A 20,435-nucleotide genomic window follows, 5' to 3' on the forward strand; every position below is an offset into this window, starting at 1 on the left:
GATAGTAAGGTGGTATTATGACTGATCTGGAGGGAAAAGATTTCATCCAAAGATGTGTACAGTGATTGATGAGACAATGGATTTCCTTTTATGAGAGTGAGAGAATGTAAACAAGGGTGGTACTGTTTGAAAGCGCAAATATCCATAGAAGAGTATGTATAAATGTGGAAGAGCCATAAGACTGGACTCAGCATAACTTCTCGTAAGTCTTTGCAGAGGCTTAAAAGCTGATTTTTTCTTCCTCTCTCATGGATAGGGTTCTGAAAGTGAAATAAATTCTTCCAGTTAGATAAACTTAAATGAGACCTGGAACACTCTATGTTAAGTGATTTTTTTTTTTTTTTTTTTTTTGCTTAAAATAGTTGAAGTGGTTTGTTTTCCTGTAACTGAATCAATTCTTGCTGACACAATTTTTAATAAAGAAATGTTAGAAGCATTCCCTTTAAAATAAGAAAGGAGACAAACATGGCTGTGCTTCTTTCATTCGCTATCAAGGGTGGAATAAGACAAGAAAAAGAAATAAAATTTATGAGAATTGTAAAAAAAAGACATAAAACTATCATTATTTTAGGATTATATTATTGTGTATATAGGAAGAAAACCAAGATAATCTATAGACAGAATTTTAGAATTTGTAAGATAGCCATCAATGTGGCTGGATATTAGATTAACATGGGAAAACCAGTTTTGTTTCTGCTCACCAGTAACAGCTCTTTGAATCTATAATTTGTAAAGAGTAATATTTATAGTAGTAAAAAAACCCCCCAAAATTAAGAAATCCAAAGGTTTAAGAGTACAGCTAGCCAAAAAATTTTTAATTGTGTTTGTAATAACAGAATTGTTTTAAAAGTCATAGATATCACTGAGTCGATAATTTTAATTTTTTTTACCTATACATATATTGAACAAAATATTTCACCTATGAACATGTTTCATAAAAGTATACACTTTGCAAATCATTCAATTTTTGTTTGGGCAGTTCTACTACCTGAGAAAAAAAGAAAAATTCTTTGTATTGAGGCAGACTATCAACTCTCTCCAATGTCAAATTATTGGTACTAGTTGCAACATCACAAATTATAAATTTAGTCCTTCTACATTTAAATAGTGTTATAATGATTCATGTTGGTCTCCTTTCTGGCTAAAAATAATCTTGCATTTATATGGCATAGTTTGAGGTTATCCTGAATTCTAGCTATAATCCATTCAATAACTCATGTGTCTTTTTCTGTCCTAACATGCCTGCTGAGAACATGACATGCTTGGTGTACAACCGGCAGTTCAAATACAGGTCATGTATGTTACTCTAGATAATATATTTTCATTAATTTACTATTATTAATGGAGATTAGTATTAAATAGCCTACGGTAGCCATATTGCACTGTTGACCCTGTATTCTGTTTTTATCTTCCCTGACCTTGCTCTGCTCACAGCAGTCCCCAACCTTTTTGGCACTAGAGACTGGTGCTCCCATGAGAATCTAATGCCTGATGCTCTGTAATTTCTTAGCCCAATAAATGATCTCCCCAGACACTGCTTTGTACTCTTAAACCTGCTGGAAATAGGCCTCCCACTAACTCTTTTGATTGTGGCTCTAATACCCTGTCTATTCTCTTCTAATATCTTTCTTCCATATGACTTGTATTGCAGACCCTGACAAGGTCCTAATTAATACCATTGGGAGTATATGAAACTAGGAAATTTTTACTTGTCTGATTGATATGCCTCACCTCAGACAACCTCCTTGAATAGTGACACTGTCCAAGGACGTGTCTCCTGTGATCTGGTAGACATTGCAATTTTTCTTCCCATCTTTTTTTTTTTTTTTTTTTCCAATGGAGGAATAGAGCTCCATGAGTAGTTTGGTGCCCCAGCATGAATCACCTTACTTCTGAGTTGCCATCTTTTTTCTGCTCCTAGTTATTTTCTATTTTGTATACATACCCATTGATATCTTAACTCATTAGAGAATAGCCTGTATAACTACATAAGGCTCTTCAAACAGGTGATGATTTTTTTTTCTTAGTAAGGTCATATGTTACTACAGCTTCACAATGATATGAGAGCCTCCCATCATTCTTGAGTCATTTTACCTTTTGAAGTCTCCTGCTATTGGAACATACCTACATTTGCTTTTGGAAGTTTAGAGATTCAACCAAACTTACCATTGAAGACTCATACCCAGTTAGGTTAGATAGACAATATCTTACGATGTAAATTGTTAAGACTCTACTGAATGGTCTTAGCAAATATGTGAGGGAGCAGATGAAAGAAAAGAACAATTTACAGAGGTTTTTAAAAGTGGGTAGAAATTTTCTAAGTACAGAAAAGTGATGGAGCATTTCTGACAATCCACTCGAAATAGCATCTGTGTTCAGAGATCAGGAAAGACATTTTTACAGCTGAAAGATGGTGTATGGCAAGGGAGTGATTAGGGAGGACAGTCTCATTGAACCATGCTACATCTTTGGCAGGGAGCTGAAAAGTCAAATATGGAATTTAAAAAGTGATATAAGATTCTAACGGGTTCATGTCAGGCTGGTATGTGATGGAGTTCTGAATCATCTTCCAAACCTGATTGTGAAATATTCAGTTCTTGCTTTTTGCTTGTAGTATCAGAGATGAGGGGAACTAGCATTTCAGGTAGATTGTCTAAACTCATGAACTGATTTAAATTTTAAACACGAATTAAATGATGTCAAAAGGTTTTAAGAAAGAGTGATTTTCTACTCCTTACCTCTTTCATTCTTTCTTCTTGGTTATCTTTGACTTTGTTTATATACATGCATCCTCTACATCTGCCTGAGTTATAGAATGCATAAATAATTAACAATGAGTGAGACTATAAAATGAAAGGGTAAGTGTCCATAAATGAAATATAGTACAGAACAAAAACACAAGAAGTATTTACTTGTCACTGGATGTCTCCTTACTATATTTCTTATCTATATTTGAAACAGTTCACATTCAATCTTTTTTTCTTTTATTCATGTACTCAGCCAGAATTTAGCACTCAGTATTGGCCATAAATTATGTTTAGGGTTGAGTGAAATTAGTTTTCTTCTTATGTGTAAGTGCATGTTTGTATCAGAGACTAGGGTCTCAGACAAAGTAGATAATGATATAATTTTATCTCTAGAAAGGCACTTAGATGATACATATGCTTACCTTATATTTTATTTATAAGAAACAAGTTTGAGAGAAACTACAGTGATGTACCCCAAAAAACATATAGAGTTGATGTTAAAGTCAAGAACACAGGTATCTTGTTAATCCAGTATTCTTTCTGTAATATTTTGTGATGGTTAATGTTACATGAGGGGTAATAACCTGAAGAACATATGTTTTCTGTGGCATATGCCATCATAGAGTAGTAATTAATCATGTAATTTCAAGCATTAACAATTATAGCTGCCATTTATTGGGCACTTTTCATTTGCGGTGTATTTTATGCTTATATCTGGCCTAATCTTCCTGGCAATCTCATATGATAGATATTTATGGATATTTTATGGATAAGAATAATGAGGCTTAGGAAGGTGAATACTTTAATTCTAGTCATGCTGCAGTTCATCACAGAACTAACACCCTAACCCAAATTTCGTCTAATGAAAATTCCCACCCCTTCACAACTAAGCTATATTCTCTGAGTAAGGCTTATTTCTGAAATAAAGAGTTAAGATTACCTTGTGCCTAATGTTCCTTCCTACTTCAATAATCAAAGATTTGATTCCAGGTACAATTACAAAAGTTTGTCTTAAAAAATAAACATTAAGTAACTCCAAATTAAAAACACTGGGAAATCAGTGTTCTTAAAAGTTTTACTTAACCACCCCCCACTCCCACTCCACCTCTGGCCCAGCTTTAAACTACAGTGTACTGGTCTCAAAGCTCCTAGGTATCAAATAAATCTTTTTGGTTGTCACACGAACAGTGACTGCCCTAATGGGAATGCCTGAAAGTTAAACCTCGATCATTTACCCATTAACATTTTTACCTGTTTTTAATTGAAAGGATGGTACACCTAAAATTTTTCTTTTAAATTGTACAAGTATCATGCTGACAAACGTTGATCTTTTCCAAAATACCAGAAATATATAACTTTAAAAAATATTCTACCTTATTATTTTAGAGGGACAGTCAGATCTCTTTGTAGGGGAGCAGGTTATCCATTTAGTTCATCTTCCATGCCCTGGCGTTTCTCTGTCTCCTTCTTGTTCTTTTCTCTTTGAAAATGTTGTGCTCATTAGCATCACCATTGCACACTGAGGAAAGGCAGAAATGAAAGAGGTTATTTTTTCCTGCCTGCTTCAAAGCAGTTGAGTAGATAAATAAGCTAAGTAAATCAAGGATCTGAGAGAATATCTGATGTTTCTACATATTTATACTGTTTCTCATCTAGATCAATTTTGGGAACCACTAGTTGAAATTTAGCTTTATCCTGTACAGGTTATATTTTCTGTAAGAAAATCAGATTGTAGCAAGACATAATGGGATTATTTAGAACCTTGATAAAGTATTTTGTCTCTTCCACTAGTTTCCTGGCTTAAAAAAAATGCATTCTGAATATTCACTTAAAAGTATTTTAATATTTTTATTAGCTGTTATACTCAAAATCCATTTTTCTTAAACTGTGATCCAAAACCCCCTCCTACTCCACAGTGTGCGACAAAATTCATCTCCATTTCACCTGCCATTTAAGAAACATTTCTTAAAAAAAAAAAAAAAATTCTTAGAGGCCTTCAGATTTTCCATATTTTCACTTTGTGTTTTGACTTTATCTTTAATTAAACATTTAATGTAAATATATTCTGGATCATTTGCATTACTATTTATAACAGATTCCAGCTCTTTATTTCTACCACAATAATTACCTTTGTGTTTAACTTTATTACAGGTAAAGACCACACACAAACATTTGTGGTACACTGTAGGAATGAAGATTTTGCAGTAATTTAAGACAAGTGGTAGAGAAATTGGACCATTACACATCTCTCACCCACAGAGACTGAGTGAGTTCAAAACGACCTCTTCTGTCACATATTATCACCTTCACATTGTGAGCAGACATATTCATCAACAGTTCATTGTCAACAAAGACATTTTCTGCTCCTGATAGTGGTAGTGATTACAATATACACCCACAAAATCCAGAATTTGGTAATGTAGCCACACAAACTTTATATTCAAGTAGACAATAGTACAGAATTAACAAATGAATCCTAATTAAAATCAGCATTAGAAACTTTTTATGACTACTTCCTTAAAGTATAACGTCTGTTACCTCAAGTAGACAAGTCTTAAATTTATTAATATTTTATAGAACATATCAATGTAAATAGGCATTTTCTATATTAGTGTATTTAAATCAACATGGGAGAAAATATTAAAACAGAATTAGACTTAAGGTAAAATCTTCCTTATTATTAAATACATATTCTTTATTATGAGTCATCATTTGTAATTTCAACAAAATAATCTAGTTGAATAAATACTATTGATTTGAAATAAATTTACTTTTCTAATTTTGTTTTCACTTATTTTATATGTGCATGGGACTATCAAGAGTAAGAAATTTATACCAGGTTGTGCAGGTTTAAGTCACTATATGATCAAAATACCAGGAAATTTTTATTCCCTATAAAAAAAGATTATATATTATAAAAGTCTGAGAATATACTGCCATATGCTTTATGAATGTTAACCACTTGGTAAAAATTTTTCAGTATATTGGAATCGCAGAACTAGAAGAGACCTCAGATACCATCTACTGTAATCTAACACCACTCTTGCTGACATGGGTGGACACCCTGAAGATCTGCTTCCAGATATGAGCATGAAGTACTGTTTGGTACCCAAGTCCGGGCAGTGACTCTCAAGAGCCTTATAACATTGATGCAAACTTGATATTCACTTAATAAGTTTGCAGAGACAAGATGCGAAGAGAAATCTACTCTATTACTCTCATCCCTCAGCTCAGAAAGCCATCTCTTTCATTATTACAGCTGCTGCCTGATTCTCCAAGCTTAATGATGCCATTCTGTTTCCTCCATCAGTGGCTTGGGCAGAGTTAGGCTTGCAACAAGAATACTGTAAAATCTCTGTTTTACTGCCGTGTGTGTGTGTGTGTGTGTGTGTGTGTGTGTGTGTGTGAGAGAGAGTGTGTGTGTGCGCGCGCACGTGCTATGATGGTCGAGGAATAAAGGTTTATCCTTTGAAGACTACATATTTTAAAATCATATTTACTAAATCTTTTTGCCCTATTTAAGGGTTTCAGCCTGAGTTCTGTGTTATTTGACATAGACATTACATCTGGGGCTTCCTTCTCATTTGCTTCATGTGCCCTTGACATCCACTTAACTTTAAACCTTTTTTTCTGTCACCTTGTTTTGTGGTGGGTTTTTTTTGTGCGTGTGCATAAATAATAGAGAGTTATTTCTGTTTACAATAGAGTCTGACACTTATTGTATGTGTGATGACATTTTAACCCATTGACATTTTACATTCTAAGTGATAAAGGTACTCTAAATCTTTAGTTGATTTATACCTAATATTTTATGATGTTATTCTCTCTTCTTTTGCTTTTTTTTTTCATGGCTTGGATTATTTTCAGTTTTTTTCTCTATGAAGCTAGAGGTGTCAGTATGCTTTTCAAAACTTCCTCCTGTTTTTTAGGAACATGTCAATGTTAAATAAATTTTGCATGCCCCCACCTCACACATTTACTTGCCATCACCTCCCAGTTCCAAGTCTTAGGAATACTTTGAATTTCTCCATATCCTCTTTTCTGCAAGAGAGTCTAAAATTATTTATTTCCATAATGTTATTAAATTTACCTTTATTATACATATCTTGTTTTAAGAAGCTTTATATAACAATAATTTTTCAATTTCTCATTTTCATTATCTTCACTCAGTATTTAACAACATATTCCAAGATCCATTGTTCTCCCACTCTTTCTCCCTCTTAGTGTTCCCTAAGCTATCTGCTCTGATTTGGTGGTTATTTCTTAGGATACTTAGGATATTGATAGATGCCATATACAGACAATGTGTCAGGGTCTTGCCAATGAAAGAGTCCATGTGAGCCAGGCAGTTCAGTAGTTGAGAGACCAATCTCAGGGTACTAGTGACAAAGATATGGGGAGAGATGAGGCAGCCCATTGATTAGCACTAGCAATTAGTAACTATTTCTGTTAGGGCTGGGGGGATAAGGAGACAAAGTGATATTGCCAAAACTGTGGTAAGAGCTGGAACCAAAGAAGAGAGAGTTAGTGTCAGCCAAGGATGTAACCTGGAGCAGAGAGGGAGAAGAAAAAAGAACCCAGTTTCTCCTTTTCTCCTACTTGTCAATCTTCTGTCATAGACTTCTATTATCAGAAGCTATTGAGAAGCCAACTGGCAAGGGGACCTGGGAAACTTAGTTTGAAAACATAGACCCTGGGTAAGGAAAGGGCATGGGCTTAGAACCAGCAAGCAAAGACCAGCTCAGACAGGATGCTTTCTGAACTTTGCAATTCCAAGACTATCTTTATTTTGCATTAACAGATGGATGCTATCTTGGCTTGCCACAGTATTCTTGGTTCCAGTTCTGGTCTCTCCTAAGTTTATAATATTGTTCCACTGCCATCTAGTTACCAAGCTTTTCCATAAAGAACTGGATTTCATTTTTATCCTCTTCTTTTATTTTTCCCATCACAAAAGTGTACTATATTTTCTTTGTCTTCGCAATTCAGGAATCGCACCAGACAGATCCCAAACTTGCCTTGGGATTTGGAGATGCCTTTCAAATTATAGACCCAAGGTGTTTTTCACATCTGGTTAATTTTCTATATCATCTGACCTATTTTCTCCTCCTTCTGGGATTGTCACTACTCATGAGTTATCTCTCCAGTATCTTTCTTCCAAGTCTCTTTCATCATTTCCCTTACAATTTTCATTACTAAGATTTGCCTTAGAGACTTTTTTCACCTTGTTTCTCAAAAAATAAAAAGGAATAGAGTTGTAAGACTAAGATTTCTATGAGGTTATGGTTTATACATTCAAATACAGTGCTTAACTCATAGCAGGTGCTGAGTAAATATTAGTACATAGAAGAGTATATAAATTAATCATATAATTTTCTTCAGTTTATAGAATGGAAAACATATGGATGTGTGTATAGTGGTACAAAGATGTGGGTATATATGTGGATGACAGTTCAAATATAAAAATGATACTACACACATAAACATTTGGATTTCTAAGAGTTACACAGAATATACAAACTAAATAGGACTCTTTAGCATTAAGGGAATCGAGGAATAATGTACAAGCAAAAATAGGCTTTTCAGTGTATTTTACCTTTAATTTCTTGCTTTTAAAATTCAAAACAGAAAGCAATGGCACATAACTTTTTGAACATTGTATTTATAGAAATATAAGTAATAGCGGAACGAAACAGTTTTGAATTCTATTTTTTCATTAAACCATTTAAAATGTTACTCACTTTGTTTTCCCAACTGGGAATGAGTATTACAATGCTGTTCGAAGGAACAACTTTTTAAATGATATACAGGAGACCAGAATTTAAAAGAGTCTATATAATATTTAAACCATATTAATATTAAAGCTACTTTTATAAAGCACTAACAACAGTATGTCCACTTACAAGAATGAAGAAAATGAAAGTTACAGACACATGATTTCATTTATAAATGCATATGTATATGGCATTCTTATATGAGAATGTGTGGACTTCTTATTTTAGAAATGAAAAATAACAAGAAACTACTCTGTGTGTCTCTTCCTTCTGAGTTTCCTCTTTCATTTATTGAACGCAGATTGTGATATAGAACACTACTGAAAGATAGTCTATATTTTATATCTTACTATTGCAGACAGTTTGAGTCACTGAGGCATTTTTGTGAAGTGGTCAATTTGTTTACTTACTTACATATTTATTTATTTTAAATTTATATGTAATAAAAGGCACAGATCTTAAACATTCAGATTGCTGAGTTTCAACCTGAGTAATCATCAGCCAAAACAAGATGTAGAACATTTCCAACGTCCTATGAAGTTCCTTTAGAGGATCCCTAAATGCTGTCCTCTAATTATTTTGAGGTACTGTAATTCCTTTCTGGTTTTGGTCTGTCCAGCATCTCTTTTCACTGGGAAACACTCCCAATGCTTTCCTGGTTGCAGATAGCAGGCCATGGAGATTTTCAGCCTCCATTATCTTGTATGCCAATTCTGCATAATAAATCTTCTATATATTTTTGACTGGTTCTGTTCCTCTGAGAACCCTAATAGATATTCAGAACAGGTTTTTTTAATAATCAGAAAATCTCTCAGAGAATGGCTATAGAAGACTCATTATCAACATGGAACTTGAAATTGATGTATGGGAAAAGATGACTTCTAGAAGAAATTTGGTCATATAGGTCAGAGTTTGCCCTTTCTCCTGAAAACAATACAAAAACAAAAAGGAAAAATAAAAAAAACCAGACTTTCATTTCTCTCAAGACTACAGATTCCAAAACATGTTGAAGAGCAGCTAAGTTTGGGTAGAAGCCACATGGAAGGAGATTAAAATAGGAAGAAAAGTGAGAGAAAGAGTACAGTAATATTCAATATCTGACTTCAGAAAGCTCGAGCAAACACACATTTCCTGAAGATAGGCTTACCTTAAGTGAAAATACTCTTTCTTATTTATAACACAGAGAATCAAACCTGAAATAAGCAGAAGTTTATTTTTTCTTAAATCATGGGAAAAAAAGGATCTACTGTTTTGAATAGCAACTGAAGTCAAAATATTTACATTTGTATCATTTAATTTTCATCGTAATCCATCTCTATTATGATAAACTAATATTTAGACAAGTTTTAGCTACAAAAATTATAGAGTAATCAAGTGATAATGACAAGAACTGAAACTATGCATGTGCCCCTGTAATATTCTATTCATGATATTTTCTGTTTCCTTTGTAGTTGGGTGAATTAATGGAGAAATATCCTGTTTCAGGGAAATACGATGCTATCAATGAAAAATTATACTATTATGTTATATACCACTAGAAAAGAAAATGCACTGCCAGCTAAACTCTGATATGCATCAATGATAGAATGCATCCGATTATTGAGATGTTAAAATATAAAAAAAAGTATAAAAATTGATGAAAATCTAATATACATAAGCTAAGAAAAAAATTGAAACTTGAAAAATACATCTCACAAGTTTATATGTGAGAGAAATTATTAGACTTGGATTAAATAGATTGGTAAAAGTACTATGAATTAGTACTTTTGATAATAATCACCGAAATAATAGTTAATTGCTGATTGCTATTATACATTGTGACTCAGTTTCAGTTAACACTGGAAAATAGATGAGTCATTTTTGTGTATAACAGGAATGAAATAGAAGTTACACATATGAACAATATCGTCTCACATCAACTGCACACTTCTAGGTATACAATGGTTCTTACTGCTAAATCTTCACTTTTTGATCAACACGTTTGGAAAATTTACAATTTTGACAACATAATCAACTGCTTTTATGTTTTGTTCTGTTGACTAAATTCGTTCCACAAGTTTTTCTTAAAAAGGCCAAGATATTGTTGCATTTGCTGGAAAAGTTATGTTAAATACAACTTTGAAGATTCAGTTCCTGCAGAGAACACTATGAGAGAATAAGATGATATGGAATTTAGAAAGAAGTCAAATTTTTTCTAGCTAGTGTGACCTCCTTCCAGCATAAGAAATTTCTGTGAATGTAGTCCTAAAGTTTTGTGTGGTCATCATAATGATACTGTCTCCCTTACCTCATTTCTTAGCAAAATAAAGTCAACTTTAAATGTAATGAGTATTTTCTAGAGTTGAAACAATTGTGGAAGAATACATAAATTCATAAGATATTTTCATAGTTGGTATGACATTATACATATTTGATTTCAAACCAGTCGAAGTGAGTTTAATGTTTGTAAAAGTTGTTGATGTCGTAAAGACTGTGTGTTTTTCCTTATTTGCAAGTCAGTGTAGAGAGCATCAAAGTCTTATAATAATTTACTTTACTTATAAAGGCACTAATTCCTTTAGCTCTAAGAACATTATTCCTTGTTCGTGCCAACAAAATAATTTACATAAATTTTTAATAGAGAATTCAAAATGCTTTTAATTAATTTATCATGACATATCTATAGAAAATGTAGACTGTCTTATAGACAAAACTTGTTAAGTTCTGAGAGTTAATTCAAGGGCAATATGGCTGTATTTATATTTCACGGCTGTATTTTGAGTGGATGTTCCTCATAGAATGTGTTCTCTTCTCAAGACATCTTGCTACGTGTTCCCTCTATTTTGATTACCCTTTAAGGGGCTTTAAAATATCCAGATTTTTCTTTAAAAATGTATGTGCCTATTTATAAAAATGATTGAGGCCTTTCTTCAGTCATGCTATAATATACAAATTATTGAACTGAAAATTTTACTGCTCATTTGGAAAAAATATACATTGGTTCACAATGTGTTTCTCACAGAATTTAATTTCCAGAGAGTATTCTAAAGATGATCTAGCTCCAGCCCAGCACTCAGAGTGATGACCCAGACATTCTGCTGGGTTCAGTTCAGACATTCTGCTCATCACACTACACTGTCTCTGAACTGGACTGCACCCAGTAGTAAAAATGAATTTTGAAGATATCGTCACACAAATCTCACTAAAGTGCTACTCAGAAATATTAATGGAGCTTTGGGATACTACCAGGAATCAGAAAAGTTATAAAACTTAAAAGTAGCCACTGTTGGTTATCTCATCCTTCAAGAAAAGCAAAAAAGCAGAGAATTCTTGAGTGTTCTCTAAGGTCACCTGATATCTGAAGCCAACCTATGGAAGCCCACGCGTGAAAGCCTTTTTCCAGTGTTCCATTTGGGGCCCAGGGCTAGCACCCAAGAAGATAAAACGCAAGGGATATTATTCTCTCCAAATTTAGGAATACATTTAATGCTGTAGGGCAGATTCAAACCATTCAGCAGAAGGCTTTTGTATACAAACACTAAACAGTAGGAGTCTGGATAGAATAATCCATTAGGCTATTTGAAATCAGAAGAGAAATCTGGACCTTTGAATACTGAGTAAACTTTGTCTGTTAGTGTGACTAACCAGGAAATGCTCTACTACTTCAGTTAAAAGCTGTCATGTCTGTTTTACAAAGAGCATAAAACTGTATAGTGGTCAGGATTTTCCCAGATTCAAGCTAATGTAAGATAGTGCACCTGTCTCTAAGACCCTTCAATGACAATATTAACAGATGAAAATATTAAAAACAATAAACAATGGAATAAGTTGTTCAACCACATGCGTACAAAGGTCTCTGGGTATTCTTGCTGAGACTCTAGAACAGGGATAATTGAGATCAGAAAGTAAGACTGACATCAGAATAACAGAGATTGGTAAAAAGAAACAGATAGAACCAATATAAATTGAGAAGAGAGGGAGAGGAGATTAGGATCAAGAAGCTTAAACAAAGGGCTTGAACATTCAACATATATGCCCACTCTCGATGGTCACTGTTCTTTTAGAGCCTGTGCTGAAGGCTTTGTGCTCCAGTTAAGACCTCCAGAGCTGAAGCTGAAATGACCAGTGGTGGCCACAGAGCAAGTAGACCACAGGTTCTATCTTCTGCCAACCCCATACCCTTTTGGGTAACGAGCGAATCTTTCTCGTGTAGAACTTGTTGATTAGATAGCTCCGATTCTTCTCTCAGTCTTGCACTGGAGTTGGGCATAACTGGGAACTGTTCGCCAAAGTCCTGTATCCACCTGGTGTACAGTAATTATTAAACAGATTAGCATTTGATCCAAGAGGGCTGATCAGAATCTTCAAGGTCGTCTTCTGGAGTAATCAGGAGTGATATGATTTTGATTTTCCTGGGCTTGTTAGCCAGGGGGATGATGTAAGCAGGAATTTCCTGTCTCTATCTTGGCTAACTCAGGAAGGAAGCCTGCCAGCGAATAAGATTATTTTAACCTCTGAAGGCAACAGAGTTTGAAGACTGCCCAAGTGTTTGCCAAAAAATTTCTTTTACTTTGTGTAAGCTAATCTGTCTTGTGTTTATGTCACCTGAAACTAAAGAGTCCCAACGCAGAAAATGAGAACAGTTAAACACAATAGCTCCTTAACCTTGATATTCACTTTTACTTCCTAAATTTCATGCAACTTTCTCTTCTTAAACTATTTTGTTATAGGTTTTGATAAAGAATTTCTACTTTGCTTTTACTATCTGGTTATAATGTGAACATTGACCCTGTCCTAGATTTTATTTCTAAATCTACTTAGCAAGTGTCTTGAGTTTCCTTAATAAAAGAAAATGGACTAATATTTTATGATGCAGATTAACATACTAAGTAGAGAGGTTTATATGATCCCTCCCACTCTTAGAAGTGGTCATCTATACATACTATGACTACATAGCATACACATGGCATTTATACTTGTTAGTTCTCTTTATGTAAGAATGTATAAGGGTATCATTAATAATATTAACAAAAAGGAACCTCATTTTATAAAGCACAATGATTTTCAGAAATGTTATATAAGAAGAAAATAATAACTTTCCTCAGCTTCAAAGTAAGGAAAACATCTTTTAAAATAAAAGAATACAGTAAATATAAGGAAATAGAACAAGTGTAATTTTTGTATTTTCAACACATCTTAAGGTAGGAAAAAGGCAAAACTATCTTCAAAGAGATGACTGCAATAATCAAAATGTAAGACAACAAAGATACAAGCTTATTTTTCACTTTGGGAGTTGTTAAGTATTTTCTCATTTTAGAAACATTAAATAATAGATGAAGACACTGTTATATATCCGATAAAGTGTAGAACAAAGCCACTCAAGCCAACTGATGAAGCCTGGTCGATGAGCTACACCGCAGCAATTTCCTCTGGCTAATCCTACCATAGGCTTGCAGCAAATTATTTTTCAATCATGATGCCCTTTGCCTTAATTATTCCTAGTCACTGCCCCTACTCCTTCTTTTCCTGGGCCATTATTGGGCAGAGCTTATAGCTCATTAATTCTGGGTAATTTTTATGGTAAATCTATGAATCTTCAGCTCATCATTAAGACTCTGCCATGATTAAAGGTTTTAGAGTAAGGGAAAAGTTGTATAATGCTATTTTCTTTGATATTTCTTTTTGTCTTTGCCAAACTCAAGTCTACAAACACAGTCACCTTGCACAGGCATTGCATTAGCTGTGTCATGCAGACATTAACAACATTAGCCTCTACTCGCTATGCTCTAAGGCAAATGGTTATCATATATTTCATATATATCCTACCTGCTGTTTAAAGGAAACCCTGGACAACATTTCAGTATGGTCAGAGTTGCTGTATAAATCTGGACTTGCAATTTCTCTTGACTCCAATTGTAAGGGATGCTCAGTATCAACTCAGAAATTCTGAGTATTTAGGATGCATAGCTCCTTACTCACAGGGTTTTAAAGTCCCTACAGTAAATGCTACTGGGCTTCATTGCATTTCTATGACAAGAATGAAAAGCCTTTGATAATCATTTAAGGAATTTAAATGAGCCTTCTCTATTCAAGATTTTGGGACAAGAGCCTATCAGGCTTGTAATTGATGCTTTGATTTATTTCAACTTGTTTTCCTAATGTTAGACATATAGTGTTAGGCACAAAGAATAAATGTTAAAATATAGGATCTAAAATATCACCTTGAAATGGTTCAGAAGATAAAGTTATGTTATGTTTTTTTTACTCCAATTAAATGTGTGCACATATGTATGTGTGTGTATGTATATATACACATATATATGTATACGTATATATGTATGTATACATGTATATACATATATGTATCATGTAGGATACATATATGTATATACATGTATAAAAGACCATTGGGCACAGGTAATTATATATGGTAAATTATAAAAGTATTAGTTTTAAAGTACTTGAGCAGTTATTGATGGCTCTAATGCAGTTAGAAATGGCTAGGTTTAAAACAATGTACTATTATTTCGTGCAGATGATACTATTGCTCAAATAAGCCAGTAAGAATATGCATTAGTGTGTAGTTGTGACCGTATTTTTAAGTTCGATAAAAGAATAACATTAATCGAAGGTACTAAATTACCAAATCTTCTTTAGTTCTCAAGAACCAGCCCTATGATTCTGATTACAAAGGAAGGCATGCTGCTTAACTAGCTTTACCAAGCACCTTTGACTTCAAATGCCAGTTTTTTTGTTTGTGTATCAGTCTCTTTTTTTTTTTTTTTTTTGCAACATTGATACCTCTTACAGGACAATCCAATAAGTATCTGAAAAAATCCAACAATTTGAAATTAATTTTCATTAAGGAAATTAACAGACCAATTAAAAAGCTCCTTTCATTGAATATTGTCTTTAAATCTACTAACCAGCCCTGTGAAAAATGCTCTCTATTTCTTGAAAAATGCGATATATGCAATGCTAATTTGGCAACTCACAGTCCTGGGAATTTCTTTAGAAATTCAAAAGTAGTCCTGCCAAGCATAAATTGCCACTAGAAATTAAGACTGCTTCAATCAGAATTAAATTTACCTGTCATTGAAATTCTTCTCTGTGTGATTTGCTTGCTTATGTTCACACTTTGGAAAAGAACAATCGCGTTTTGTTCTTAAACCGTTTCCTCAGAGCTGATACTACCACCTTCCTTTTGGTCTTGTCTTTTCCTCACAGTACCTGAATTTTCTTTAAAATTCTCTAGGCAGCTTAAGGATTCAAGTTAGAAGGTAAACATAAATTTTGATTTAGTAAAGAAAGTAGTACACATTATGAAGGGTTTCTGTAAAATTGCTGAGTAATGAGGATATATTGGCATAAAATTTAAGAAATGTTTTGATGACAATAAATAGAAAACAACAGCAGCAAATAATTGGCTTTTTTGTTTGTTTGTTTCATTTTCTTTTTGTAAATAAACTCTTTGGTGGGGGAATTAGGATCTATCTCTTGGAATAAAGAATAACTACATACGTTATTTGGAATTCTGAAAGAAAATCCCTCCTTACTGGTTTATGTATATCAATATAGATTCATGCATATTTCTCTAGCCTTTGGGTTATAAATCAATTCTACTTTATTAATTTTATTGCTTAAATTGTTCCAGACCTATCCAGAGGGAGCTTTTTCATATTTACTCCTGTGTCCTTTTGACATATCCCCATCGTTTTGTATGTTTGGTTTCCAGCCTTTTATTACACTATGGACTGTAAGTCTAGAATCATTTTATATTCTGTCTGCCCCACCAATAGAATTAGCTATTCCTCCTAGGTGGCTTGGTGCATTTAAACGGATAATGGTATTTATTCAATTAAGAATAGGGTGCTGCAGGTGCTCACTTTACTAAGGTGTCACTGCTTCTAGGCTCTTTCAGTTGACAGAACCAGGATGTGTATGCAGATTTACTTATGCATGCACACATCTCTGTAATTATTTCTGCACATATTTAATTGTATATACATACATGTGTTCATACTGATGTCTCTGATTCTAATCCAATACCACAGCATTCATTCTGGCCTTCCTCTCCTTGCTTAGTTGTAACTTCTTTCTCTGACAATAAGAAAGATGGATCACATTAGCAACATTGTTTATTAAGCAATAAAAACTTCATGGCTATTTGAACAATAGTTAGCAAAGATAAAACTTGTTTATGCAAACCCTGCCAATCTTCCCAGAGACCAGTCCAATGACAGAGATCATGGCCATCATGTCTTCTCCTCTTAGGGATTACTATTTCTAGTCCTTCTTACTATCTCTTATAGGGCACTATATCCATTTCTTTAACCAAACATACTGTAATATTAATACAATCTAGTGTTCAGAACTGAAGAGAAAAGACAACTGTGCTTAAAACCTGGTTCACTTTTTAATGCCTGTGACTTTGAGAAAGTTACTGACTTCTTCAGCACTCAATTTTCTCATCTGTAAAATGAGTCTATCGACAAATGTGTCCTAGAATTTTTTGTCAGGATTGCATACATATAAAATTATCTAAAATATCTAGCACAAAACCTAGAAGTTATCTAACATACATTTGGTTCTCTTTTGTGTCTACTTACAACTGTTGGCATATTAATGCATAGTGAAGTAATATTATCTTCCTTACTATAGATTCTGTTATTAATTAAAACAAAGATTGCCATAAGCAAAAATGCCTATAATCCAGAAATCTTTAATAAACATAATATTCTTCATTCTTGCATATATCTTGCATTTCTGTACAGTGATAATCAATATTCATATTATTGCAGAAGCAAAGTCCTACAGAATTAGAGGTACCTTCTTAATTGTCAGAGAAAACTTAATGTTGGTTACAGATTTATTAAAAATGGTCAATTGTTAGAATATTTACTAACTGTGTTTAAATGTTTCTGACGTAATTAAAAACTTAAAGAAAATTTATAATAATAGTATGATAAATTCTTGAATACCTTTCGCCCTGAATCCTCAAATATTAACATTACCACATCTGTTTTATTTTTTCTGAACCATTTTAGAGTTGCAGACATAATGTTCCTTTTACTCCTAAATACTTCACTGCATATTTCCTACTAATAAATCCCTTTGCATAGTTTGTCCCTTTGGTTACTTTTGGTAGGGAAAAGAATACTAAGTTCAGAGACAGAAAAACTGCCTACTTGAGCAACTACAATGGCTGTGACTCTCATAGATTTGGGCAAATTACATTACATCTCATAGGTTCAGGAATAAGATCATCGTGGTTACTTTGGTGATGGTGACTGTGATGGTGATGATAATGAAAATGTGGTGTCATGAGACATAGGAACCTCATTTATATTTGATCACCAAGATCATGGAAAGATCTATAAAATTATTAGTAGTGAAAAATAGTACTAGCTAAAAGTAAGTCAATAATCCTTTCAAATAGGCAAGCCTTATTATTTTTATTATATTGAAATAATGATAATGTTTGTTACATATGCAAAGTAAGTACCAATTTTTCTATGGTTTGAATCATTTAACACTTCAATTAGTATTCCTCCTGAGTTATTATATTTTTAATACCACTTCAATTCCTCTTTCAATTTTAGTCAGAGTTTTAAAATTTTGGCTTGTATAACTATTAGTAGTAATATAATGGTACATTTTCTTTTAGTGAACAAGATGCTAAAATATAAATTTTTATTGTGCTAGTTTTTGGACAGTAGCTTAAGACTTTTTTTTTCCTGGACAGTATTAACATTCTTAATAAGGGTTCATGTTAATCGTGGCTTTTAAATTGTTTTATTTTAAATAGAGAGCAGTCTGTCATTTATAAAAGAACCACTAAACACACATTCTATGCCTGACACTTAAGAAGCTTGTTCTGCTAATTTGTTAAGAGTAATTAATGGTGGAGGGTTTGACACTTCCACTGTCACCCTCAATTGTACTTGGAGGCAAGGGCGTTGTTGTTTATCTTGTAAGAAATATGCCATTTGTTACAGGATGAAAAAGTCTGCTCTGTTCTTGCACAATGAATACAGGTATAAAAATATCATTTCTTTTTTTGACCCTTTTTACATGGTGATGGAAGATTTGACTTTGGATGGTGAACACACAATGCAATATACAGGTGATGTATTATCAAATTGTACTCTTGAAACCTATATAATTTTATTAACCAATGTCACCTTCATAAATTTAATAAAAAATGTCATTTCCTAATCATACTTTACATTTATGAATTTTCTTTTGTTCCCTAACTCTGAAACCTCATCTTTTGATTCAAGATTTAATTCAGACTTTTAGTTTATTATTAAAAGTCTCTCCACTTTGCTTAGGTACTAAAATGTCTTTTTGATATGTGCCCTATTAGATAAAACTGAAAATCTCTAAGATGTTGTAGAGCAGAAATTTAAATGTATTTGATAAGTGGATATAGATTATATTTATACTTTATAAAATTGTTCATCTTTTTATGCTTTTGAAATTTTTCATCGAAGGGATGACACAATCGACTAAACTTGAGACAGATCGTACATATATCATCAATCAAATTGGATTTAATATAGAACTTTATTTAGTAGATACGTAAATACATATGACATTTATTTGCCTAAACATGATTAACACTCCAATCATCATCTGAAGCATTTGGGAGAAACCATGTTTATCAATAGAGGCTGTGTTGTATAGTAGAAAGAATATGAAGTTTGGAGCCAACTTGAACTAAATTTGAATTACCTAGAAGTAATTTTATCACTATAAAATGACAACAGTAATACTTACTTGTGAAGACTTGCTTTAATAAATGCCAGATGCTTAACACATGATGGAGAGTAACTTTTGGTTCTCTAAGGAGCAGATGCCATGATGGGATTAAGTGTTCAAAAATTTTTTAAGGGAAATATTTGAGACAAATAAATGGAGAAATTTCCATAACAAGTAGGGAATCCTTCAGATTATGAGGCATGTCACACCCTCATGGAAAGAGAGGAACATGTTGAGTAGGGAGACTGTCAGATTACAGTTCACAGGTCAATGATGAGCTCCCAAGCAAAGGTTGCCCACTGGAAGGGTCCCATGTCAGGTAGGAATATGTTAGCACTAATACCTCTGCTATGTTCACTCATTGCCTGGTAGCTACCCAGAGCAAATATGGCCTCAGCACAAACCTGGTACAGATTCAAAGTGTCAGTAGCTGGAGCTGACAGTCGGTGATGCTCTCCAGGGTAGGCTCTCTTCAGAGAGATCTGAGGGCAAGCATCTCTGGCCATCTCTGGTAAGGAAATTCATTAAAGGATAGCTAATATTGTAAGGTAGTGTTGATCAGAAAGAAAATGTTGGATTTTTAGAAAATAAATTGATTAGCATTAATTAGTAATTTCAGATCTAATGTCAGTTTATTTAAGAAAAGATATTCTGGCAAACAAAGCAATGCAGAGAAAAAGATTAGGAGGATAAAGTTGTAGACTGTTTATATTTTGCAAAAGAATGTGCTATGTAGCCTGTGTTCCTCCCAAATTCAGATGTTGAAACCTAACCCCTAGAGTAATGGTATTTATTTGGAGGTGGGACCTTTGGGAGGTGATCATTAGGGTAAAGGCTTCACAAATGAGATTCGTGTCCTTATAAAAGAGATTCCTGAGAGTCTCTCACTCCTGCCAGCAATAAGGTAGCCATCTATGAAGTAGCAAGTGGCCCCTATCAGACACTGAATCTGCTGAATCTTGACATTGGGCCTCTAGCTTCCATAACAGTGAGAAATAAATTTATGTTACTTATAAGCCACTCAGTTTATGGTGTTTTTGTTATAGCTGCCCAAATAGACTAAGACAGAGTGAAATGAACTGTGAATATAAATTAATCTTATAGAGCAAAAATATAGTTTAGTTAGCTGGACCTCAGGCTATAACTGTTTGTGAGCTAAGAATGCCTCTCT

This window comes from Rousettus aegyptiacus, unplaced genomic scaffold, assembly GCF_014176215.1.
Source record: "Rousettus aegyptiacus isolate mRouAeg1 unplaced genomic scaffold, mRouAeg1.p scaffold_m13_p_11, whole genome shotgun sequence".
NCBI classification, from domain to species: domain Eukaryota; kingdom Metazoa; phylum Chordata; class Mammalia; order Chiroptera; family Pteropodidae; genus Rousettus; species Rousettus aegyptiacus.